The sequence below is a fragment of the Colobus angolensis genome, unplaced genomic scaffold, assembly GCF_000951035.1.
Source record: "Colobus angolensis palliatus isolate OR3802 unplaced genomic scaffold, Cang.pa_1.0 Scaffold148, whole genome shotgun sequence".
NCBI lineage: Eukaryota > Metazoa > Chordata > Mammalia > Primates > Cercopithecidae > Colobus > Colobus angolensis.
In genome coordinates, this window is record NW_012114577.1 from 132,381 (window position 1) to 143,641 (window position 11,261).

Below are 11,261 nucleotides of genomic sequence, written 5' to 3' on the forward strand. Positions count from 1 at the left end.
AGTGTAATGGTGCGATCTTGGCTCCCCACAACCTCCGCCTCCCAGGTTCAAGCAATTCTCCTACCTCAGCCTCCCAAGTAGCTGGGATTACAGGTATGCACACCATACCTGGCTAATTTTTTGTATTTTTGTAGAGACAGGGTTTCTCCATGTTGGTCAGGCTGGTCTCAAACTCCCAACCTCGGGTGATCCATCCTCCTCAGACTCTCAAAGTGTTGGGATTACAGGCATGAGCCACCATGGCCAGAACCCCTACATTTCTTTACAGTGATTCCCCTCTCTCCTCTTCTGCCAATGTATCTTTGTGGGAGACGGGAAGACAGACAAGTATTAAAATGGCCATCCTAGATGCTAAACAGGAACTGGCTTTTCAGAAGTACTACATATTTGCTTGTTGAAATAAAAATCATGAGTAAGAAAGAGGTAAATGAAAGTTTTTAAAGCACTCAACATTTTTCCTTCTTTCTGCTTGAAGCGTACCAGACCTCAGGACAGTTTGACCCACGACAGGTACTGAACACTAAGACATTCCGGAGCTGTAAGAATGGTTAGGCCACAGTCGGGGAGAGAAAAGATAATCCACCTAAACCCATGGTGATGCTCAGCAACCAGAGGAAGAGCAGGCAGAAAGAAGCTTTGTGTCCAGACTTCTGAGAGGATGTCACTCTTTGAAGATCCTTTCAAGTTCAAAGCACAGGGGGCTCAAATGATTCCAACACAGGCAACGAAATAAATATCTACAAACACACACATCGGCCAGAGCTGTGCACGTGAGGCGCCCAACAGAGTGAATTTTTCCAGGCTTAAGCTCTTTTGTTCCCCACCCCCAACCTCAAAGCATCGAAGCATAAAATTCCAAATGAAGAAACTCACTCTAGCTTTGTGTGCAACTTCCAGGACACTCTTTTGTCACTAGGTAACAAAAGAAAACCCTGAGACAGCACAGCAAGAGTGGTCTGGCTAATTATTTGCTCACTATTGATAGGGGGCCCACGGAAGGCTTTGGCCCCATTGCTGCCCTTCACCTGCAGAGCAGGAGATTGCAGTGGAGCCATCCACCTCCGCCAAGAGCTGGGTCCTGAGCATTTTTCAAGCCATTAGCAATAGCAGTAGAGCACAGTAGCTAAGTCCTTGGCTCAAGTTCTGGCCTGGTCACTACCTGGATGATCTTGGGCAAGGTGTATAACTTTTCTCAAACTCAGCTTCCTCTTGTGTGAGATGGAGATATTCATAGGAGGAGTGCCCACCCACAGGGTTAATGTGAGAATGGACAGGAATTCTGATGATGCTCAAACACTAGAGGGTACACCACATAAGTATTTGAATGCTCACTGCTTAAATGTTCGTGGTTGTTATCGGCTTCTTCCCTCCAAATCAAACCGTATTGATTTAATCAGTGTCAACACGTTGACTTAACAACATATCGATTTGGTCAAGTCAGTAAAAACAATCAGTCAAGCTGCTCGCTTGACATTTAGTAGATGAAAATTGACCTTTTCCTCCTCCCATTTCAGGGTATGATGTCATCGAGCTCCAGACTTCAAATTCCTGATTTCTGCTGCGATCAGATGGAATATTCATCTGCAGCACTTTGTGGGTGATAAGAGGGGTGGACAAGTGCTGTGTATAATTGTGTGTACCAGGCACAGTGCCTGATGAAGACACTTGCAAGCAATGGTTCAGCTCATAGCATGTACTTGCTAAGAGCCCACCTGTACACATATTCCTGGGACAGAAAATCAGGGCCTCCAGAGTCAGGGTGCTGATAGAGTGTGTTTCCTTGTGAAGGCATCCATCTGCCTGAGGGTTAGGAGTGACTGTGCTCAGGGCTGGTCACTGGCTCCCTAATTTAGGGTAAAATTAGTCTACTAAGGAGGTCAAAATACAAAAGGTCTAAATTCCCAGTTAGAGCCTTGCCCACCTTATAAAACCTTAGAGTGAGAATGGATTATGCAACTATAAAGTATTTTCCAGCCACAGGATTCCATGAGTATTTATGCAAAATGTTAATCCAATAAGCTGAGCTTCAAAGGCCACACATATGTTGGGTTGAAATCACGGTGGGCCCCTTGTAGCCCTGTGACTTTAGGCAAGGGAATTATTCCATTAAAGCTTAGTTTTCATGTCCATCAAATGGAGATGATGTCTACCATAAAGAGTGATTTCTAAGGTACTATCTGTCAAAGTTATTTAAGATTATTTTAGACTGCACTCTAACATAGGTATAATCAAAACAATGAATGTAGACATAGATACTAAGAACATAAGATATCTTCACATGCAATAAGAGGCCTGTTAAATACATTAGATACACTGGAGAATGGAATATAGTGCAGTCATTAAGGGTAACTGTTTTTCTTTCAGTTAATATAAACATTTTTTCAGGTCCATCTATATCTGCATATACAGATTAGTATAAATATCTTTTCATGTCCATCTGTATATAGAGATGGACATGAAAAGATGTTTATACTAACTGAAAGAAAAGCAGATTACAAAGTAGTAATATATTTAGTATGTAACTTCTATGAAGTATTTGATTCTTGACCCCCAGGCTCAAGACCCTCACATGAGATGACCATAGCATTGCTGTAGCCTTCCATTTTATTCCCCCCACCTCCAATTTCTCACATCATAGTGAGGTATTAGAAATTTATGTATGATTGTATAATTGCCCTACTTAATATCAAACCAGAGATTCCCATGAGTGGCAGAGTAAAGCCTTAGTTCCCTCTCTACCCCAAGCCTACCATTCCCACCCCACCCCACCCTACTCCTTCAGGAACCTCATGCATCTGCCTAGAATATCATCCCTCTTTGTCAACCTACAAATTCTTATCCATCTTTCCAGCCTCAACTGATAAATCTCCATGAAGTCTTCTCAAATGAATTTTTCCTCTACCTCTGTCCTCTGCCTTCCAACTCTCACTCCTCACTCCAGAAAAGTTAGAAACTTTTATCTGAATCCACACTCACTCAACTCTATAACACCTGTCTAAGTATCCTTCACTTATTGGTTTACAAGTCTACTTCTCTCACAAAATTAGGAATATTAGGGAATCTATTGCATTCACTTTTTTGGTATTCTCAGCATTTAGTAAATGTTCGATAAATGTTCCTTTGATGAAGGAATAAATTGATCCATTAGTAAATTTAAATTGACTTCCAGACCTGAAAGAAATTTTCAGGTCACACTTTTTCTTTTCCTCCCCACCATATTTGTAAAACAAAGAAAAAGGAGAGTTGCAGACCCTTAGAGGTTGAGATTTTCCCTCCAGAGATGATGACCATTTATTAATTTATTCAGCAAATACTGATTGAGTCCCTACTGCGGGCTGACACTGGTTGGGTTACTTAGGATGTAGCTATAAACATGCAGACAACAAAAATATCTGCCATTATGGAGCTTACACCTCAGCAGGGAGACAGACAACGTACAGCATTAATAAGTCACTTACCTGGTAGGTTAGTGGTGATGCAGTGGGAAATAGAGAGCAGGCTAAGGGGAGCCAGGAGAGCTGGGAGCCAGAGCAGATACAATTTTAAATACGGTGACATTTCAGCTAAGATGTGAAGGAAGTGTGGGAATGAGTTACACAGATATGTGTGGGAGGGTAGTGAGAGGTGTGTCAGAGCTCAGAGAAGTAAGGGCTGGGAGGCGGGGAGGCTGGATTTTGTAGGGCATTTTAAGGATTTTTGCTTTTGCTCTGAATGAAGTCAGGAGCCCTTGGAATGCTCAAGGCAGAGGCATGGCGTGGTTTGAATTATGTTTTTTTTTGTCTTTTTTTTTTTTTTTTTTTCCTTTTTGTGGAGAACGGGGTCTCGCTGTATTACCCAGGCAGGTCTCGAACTCCTGGGCTCAAGCTATCCTCCCGCCTCTGCCTCCCTGAGAGCTGGGATTACAGGTGTGAGCCACCGCGCCCGGCCTGAATTATGTTTTAAAATATTACCCTGGCTGCTAAGTATAGACGGCAGAAAGTAGAGAACAAATAGGGAACCTGGTTAAGAGGCTATAGTCAATCATTCAGGCCAGAAATGGCATGTCTTAGATCAGACAGTAGCTGTGGGGATTGGGGAAGGAGTAGAATGTATGTGTACACAAGTTGTCTCCTCCTGCCTATATTGGCATAACTCATTCCCATGCCTCACACACACATACACGCACATGCACACATATATGAGAATATATCTAGATGGTAGAGCCAATGAGATTTCCTATCCAACTGAATGTGAAGCAAGAGAGAAAGGACACTTAGACGTTGTGTGTTCGATGTACCAGACACCATGTTAAGTGCTTCATATACATTATCTCAATTCTCTAAGCACTTGAAGGGCTAGGACAAATCAAGGTCTCTTCCCTCCACGCCATCATGCATTCCATTATACTGCAGTGCTCCTCAGATCCCATTTTATTTTAATTTGCAGGCTGGGAGGCAACAGACATCAGTAAGACATTTTGGCTTGGAGTACAGAGTTGTGGGTGATGTTAGATAAACTTCCCAGTGTGTAAAATAGCTACTATGTGCTGAATGCTAATGCACACTTCTTTTAGGCCACCCAACAAAATATGAGGTGCACATTGTTTCCTTCCATTCACAGATGAGAAACGTGAAGATAGTCAGAATTTAGTAATTTGTCTAAGGTCACACAGTGGAGATCTGAACCAAGATCTGTCTGTTTCTCAGCCCTTGCCTTTTCCATAAGCCCAGCCTTCTTTCTGAGCCCTGGGGAGGGGATGGAGAACTGAAGATGGCAAATGAAATAGTGCCCATGAAAGTCTATAGAAACAAGTGAGAAAAGACTCTTTGAAAGTGGGAGTTCTAGGAAAACGTGTTATTTCTCTAATACTGTTACTGTTGTTACCATTGTTGACATCAGGGAAAGATAACTGATGGTCATGCTTACAGGCTGCCTGAGTTCTCTCAAGCCAATTAAACTATTCTTCCACCTGTTTTCCCATTGAATGAATGCTGCTCATTAACGATGATCATACAAACAGCTGACTAAACCAAGGGTCTTCCCAAATCCAGCCCTCAGTTCTTTTCGACTTCTCTTTGTCTTCCTTCTGTCGAGTCCTCCAAATTTGTTTCCAATTTCTCTTTTTTCTTCACTGTTTTACTTGAGTCAGCTCAACTCCTTTACAAACTCTATTCCCAATTCTCAGGGCACTTGTCACGTTATCATGGAGTGCTGAAGAATGCATATAAATAACACACTGGAATGTGAAGTAATTTTTCTATCCACCCAGAACCTCTAGAAGCAATAAAAAGAATTCCCCTTCAGCCATATACATCTGGACCCCACATGGGCTGGAAGCATGATGCTTACCGTTCAAGTCTAGCCTCAAGAAATGCAACATCAGAAATAACTTGACCCCAGGGCTGGGTAAAACTTGAACAGCACCTGAACACAACTGACTTAGCTTGAGTTAGGGAACTGACTGGGGCCTGCAGCTGTGATTTCTTCCTGCAGACCTCAAGACCATTCCCTTCCCCCTCCGAAGGGGAGAATGTCAATATTCCTCTCCCTCATCCGCAGCCAGTCCGCTCACAAGTGTGCCTCTGCGCAGTAGATCAGTGTGCCCTCCCCCCCCCCGCGCTCCATCTGCAGTCCTCGCTGACTCAGTGGCCTGGCACAGGGGGGGCAAACGCTGACTGACTCTGAGCTGCTACAGCTACCAGTAGCGGCTAATGTTGGTGACAGCCCTGGGGGGAGGGGAGTGAGAGGAGGGGAATGGGAAGTGAGATTCTGGGAGCCCCATGGAGACTAGCTGCCCTTTCACCTGTCAGCTCTCTGAGTGATTTGTATTCCCAGTTCCCAGCTGTGAATCCATGCATTCGGCTGCAGAACGCTAGGGATAAAGTGTCAAAAACCTAGCAGGAGGTGAGAAAGGAAAGCCTTTGTCATCAACTCCACACCACTACCATGCTGCGTCTGTGTTTATACAAGGGGAAACACAAACAGACTCGGGGAGACCTAATGATTTGGGTTCTGGGGCTTTGGAAGTGGCTGAAATTCTGCCCCTTGCTTTTTGTTGACCCAGTACAAGAAATACCACCTAGGAGGAACGCTTCAGATAAGTCAGCTATCAAGAAAGAGGTGAAGATGATCAAATAAATAAACTCAACTGTTCTGCTAAGAGGCCAGGCCAGACTGGGTGATTATCATGGAGACAGAGGAACTGGGAGTGCTTAGGGCCTGACTTGCCTCTTTTTTGAGTTTCTGGAGGGTGTTCAGCTCAGTGACTCTACAGAAGGAAGATATGTACCACCAGAAACTCCGGAAGGTGAATAGAGAAAGTAGATTTCACTTTCGGGGGAAAAAGCAAGAGTCTGCCATCTTCTTGTCTTAACTCATCGATAAAAGCCTGGAACTTGAATGCTTTCTTCTTGCATGCGGACTACAGTGAAAGGAAGTTTGAATGTTAATAACTAGAGGAGGCTGACTGAGGCCTGAAGCACATAAACACTTGAGTTTGATGATTAATATTTGTCATCATGAAAGATTTTTCTCCAACATTTTCCCTGGGCAGTTTTTTTGGTTGAATTTGTTTACTATTGTCTTCAGAAAGAGATCTTTAAACCATGTAAGCTGAGGTTTGAGGCATTCTCAGTTGCTAATTTAACTTACTAAGTCAGAGACTGTTTCTCCCAGTGAAAGCTTTGGATTCTTCACTAATTCTAATTGTCGATATAAAACTGGTAAGTGGTAATGAGGCAGGAAGCCGTGGATGGCTGTGAGATCCCAGGAGTGTATTACCCTCTCTGCCAAATATCTGGATCAACAACCAGCCATTAGCCACAGTGTGATGTAATTATATTGGAAGAACTTCGGACAGATGGTTGAGATGTTTCTGTTTATACTGTAATTCTTTCCCCTAAAATATATATTTATTTGATATCAGACCAAGCATATTTAGATGAATCATCTGTTCATCTATTTTTTGCTCTCTCTGGGACCTTTTTTTAAAACCCCTTTTTGCCCTGAGTTTCTGTTATAAGAACATACAAAGATGAAAGGCCAGAAAGTTAGCTTTTAAACCTGACAATAAACCCTATAAACCAACCAACATCAAGGGAGAGGGCACTAGAGCATTGTCAACTGTGACAAGATAATCTCAGAAACAGACCCTGCTCAAGTTCAAATTCAATACAGATGGAGATTTTTAAAAGAAAGTGGGCTGGGAAGGAGAATGATCTTTGCTGACCTAACTCCAAAGCAAGAAGCACAATCTGGCCCAAATTTTAAAAATAGAGAACTGTCCAAGAATAATAATAGTATCTTGCTGGGAAAGACTTTTTATCTTAGTTTAGTCAGAAAAAATAGAAGGTAAACCTTTTCTCAGTTTCTCTAGTCCCACATTGTGAGCTCTGGGTCTTTATTAGTCCTTTTCTAAACCATGAGTAGATATGAATGGTGGTGGATGAATTCAGCCAAGGAGGAATCGTGGGTAGGGAGAGACACAGATGCAGGGGAGGTAGATGAATCAAAATCGAAGATGTAGGGATGGGTTAGGACTGTGTGGCTAGACTCCTTTTCTAGAACTACTTATGGTTTCCTGAACAGCCCTGCTATGTCATAGCACTTGCCCCTGGGTCAACTATTCTGCTAAGAGGCCAGTCCAGACTAGGTGCCTATTATGGAGGCAAAAGAATTGGGAGTGCTTATGGCCTGACTTGCTTCTTTTTCGAGTTTGCACATGCTGTTCCCTTTGACAGTCTTCTTATCCATTCAAGATAAGACTTACCCTGCAAAACTCAGCTCACTGAGGACCTTCTCTGGGAATCCCTCCTTTTTTCCTGTTTGGATCAACACTCTTCCCTTGGTACATTCTGCCTCTGTCTCAGCCCCTGTATCCCCGAGTAATATTCATGTTGACTTACTGACTTCAATACTTTCCTGTGAGTTCTTCGAGAATGGGGACATTATTATTATTATGTCTGTATCCTGTGTGATGCCAAGCTGTAGTAGGCACAGAGTGAAAATTTACTGAGTTTGATTATATTAGAATTGAGTTGAAGTGAATTGAGAATTAGACCCCTCACTCAATGGCTTTCATAGCAGAAATGCTGGAGTCATATGTTAGTATTAAAGTTGTTCTTTATCTGGCATGAATTGGGCCAGGGAGTAAGATGCTCTTAGGCTGTATCTAGTTGATTCCACGACTTGGCTATTGTGACTAGTGCTGTGATGAACATATGAGATCATGGGTCTTTTTGGTAGAGCAATTTATTTTCCTTTGGGTATAAAAGAAAATATGGTACATATACACCACAGAATACTATGCAGCCATAAAAAGAATGAAATCATGTCCTTTGCAGCAACATGGATGCAGGTGGAGAACATTATCCTAAGCAAATTCATGCAGAAACAGTAAACCAAATACTGCATGTTCTCTCTTATTAGTTGGAGCTAGGCACTGGGTACACATAAACATCAAGACAGGAACAACAGACACTGAGGACTACTAAGGTGGAGAGACAGTGAGAGAGGTAAGGATCTAAAAACCACCTACTGGGTACTATGCTTATTACCTGGGTTACAGGATCATTCATACCCCAAACCTCAGTGTTGTGCAATATACCCTCATAACAAACCTGCCCATGTACTCCCTGGTTCTAAACGTTGAAATTATAAAAGAAAAAAAAAAAAAAAAACAAAGCTCAAGTGAGTCTCTTTTCTTTCAACCCACTGAGGTATTGTAGAGCCAATGATATCATTAATGTATACCCCAAACTGGCCCGTTGTGGTGTAAAAATGCAGCCCATCGACATTTAAAAACTAAACACTTGGTGAACATAAAGCTCAATTACCAGTATACGTGAAGGATTTTGTTTTTTTCTTTGTCTATAACTTGTCAGAAGCTTGGTGAGATACAGTCATGTGCCGCATAATATTTTAGTCAATGATGAGCCACATATACAGATGGTCCCATAAGACAATAATTGAGCTGAAAAATTCCCATTGCCTAGTGATGTAGCTTTTGCAACCTTGTAGTGCAATTGCTTTATTTTTTAAGTAAATGTAGTGTAGCCTAAGTGTACAGTTTTTATAAAGTCTACAGTAGTGTACAGTAATGTCCTAGACCTTCATATTCACTCACTACCCACTCACTGACTCACCCAGAGCAACTTCCAGCCCTGCAAGCTGTAATTGCCCTACACAGGTGACCATTTTTTATTTTCTACACATATTTTATTTTTTATACTTATTGTATACCTTTTCTATGTTTATATATGTTGAGATACAAAATTACTTACTACTGTGATGCAGCTACCTGCAGGAGTGAGTATAGATACATTTACAGATTTGTAGCCTGAGAGCAATAGACTGTACCGTATAGCCTAGGTGTGGAGTGAGCTATACCGTGTAGTTGTGTCTAAGTATGCTCTGTGATGTTTTCACAACCACTAAATCACCTGTATCCTTATCATTAAGCAATGCACAACTATGTTTTAAAACTTCTAGCTAGTTGCATAAATTACCCGTTTAGTTCCTATCTTTGATTAAATCAAATTGAAATTAGCAAGAAAGATAGTCTCACTCCATTTCATACCTGATCTCTCTGGAGACTTAGAGTATTCCAAGTTTTGGTTTGAGAGGGTCTGGAACACGGTCGTACGTAAGCATTTAAAGACTGTAGAGTCACAAAAACTTGAATTTGAATCATGGATCTGCCAAATAAAAATAAGATCTTTAACCTTTTTGTTTTTCTCCTTGTAAAAATGAAATCAGTCTAGATATATCATTTAATCCAGGGTCTAGTACTCTGTATGAATTTAATAACCAATTATTATTGTTATTATTATCTACTATCAGATATTCCAACACTAGTTGAGAAGCTCAAGCAATTTGCTGAGCATTTTTGTTCATTGTCACCTTCTGAGTAAACTCTACCCTTTTGACTCCTGATGTAATACTTGCAGTTCATTAATAATATAATTTAGACTTAGCATTCTGGCTACCAAGTCAGTATTTTTTCACCATCTTGAATCTGATTATGACATTTAATAGGGAAACAATTAGACAAGACCAGTTGTTTCATAAAGAGATTAAAGAGTTATCATTTGAGATGATCTAATTCAATGCCTTGCTTGCCAATGGCATTAACTCAACTCTCAATGTACACAACAGAGCAGGTCATGGGTTCAGGCTCAGGTGACAAGATGCCAAAGGCTTGAGCATCCATTTACCTGTCAAGGTTCCCCACATAGCTCATTCTGTGATTTTTTGGTCGTACTAGTTGCAATAAAGTCAGAGTATCTCTCCGTTGATAACATGTAGTAAACATATACTTTTATTCCATGAAATTTATAGAGAACATACAAACAGATGAAATACAAAGCTCACAAACGACACTTACGAGAAATGAAAAGGCACATGGTTAATGCATAGTCCTGGTTTTAGATAATTATTTTAAGACATATTCCCAGATTATGCTTAACCTGTGCCTAACCCAGAGCTAACCAATTATGGAACAAAGAAAAGATATGCTGTGGCATCTGCTGTCAGATTTAGCTACAATTAGGTTTATCTGGTGATCAAAATTATTAACTGAGGTCCCCAATGACATGAAGAAAAATATATTACCCAAATGCAACCAGAGAATATCCACATTGGCTAATAGATGATGTTAACATTAGCCAGCTAAATGTGAAATTATTGATTTCCTTTTGCAGACTGGATAGAAACAAAAGTTCAACTAATTTTAAAATAAGCTATTGAAAAGAGTGGCATTTTTCTTTTTTAAAAAATAATTTTTTCAGGTGACATTCATACAAAATTAGCCATTTTAAAGTGAACCATTCAGTGGCATTTTATGTATTCACAATGTTTTGCAGCCACAATCTCTATTTAGTTCCAAATATTTCCGTAACTCCAAAGTAAAACCCATAAATAATAAGCACTTTCTCCCAATTCCTTCCTGTCTCATCCCTAGCAACCACCAGCCTGCACTTATCTATTTTGGATATTTCGTATGAATAGACTCATAGAATACGTGACGTCTTGTGTGTGGTTACTTTCGCTTAGCGTGTTTTCAAGTTTGATCCACATGGTAGCATGTACAGTACTTCATTTTATTTTATGGACAAATAATTTTTCACTGTATATATATACCACAATTTCTTTATTCATCCCTGGATGAATGTTTGAGCTGTTTCCACTTTTTGGCTGTTGTGAATAGTGCTGTCATGAACATACGTGTGTATGTACTTGTTTGAGTACCTGTTTTCAATTCTTTGAGGGTATATATATATATA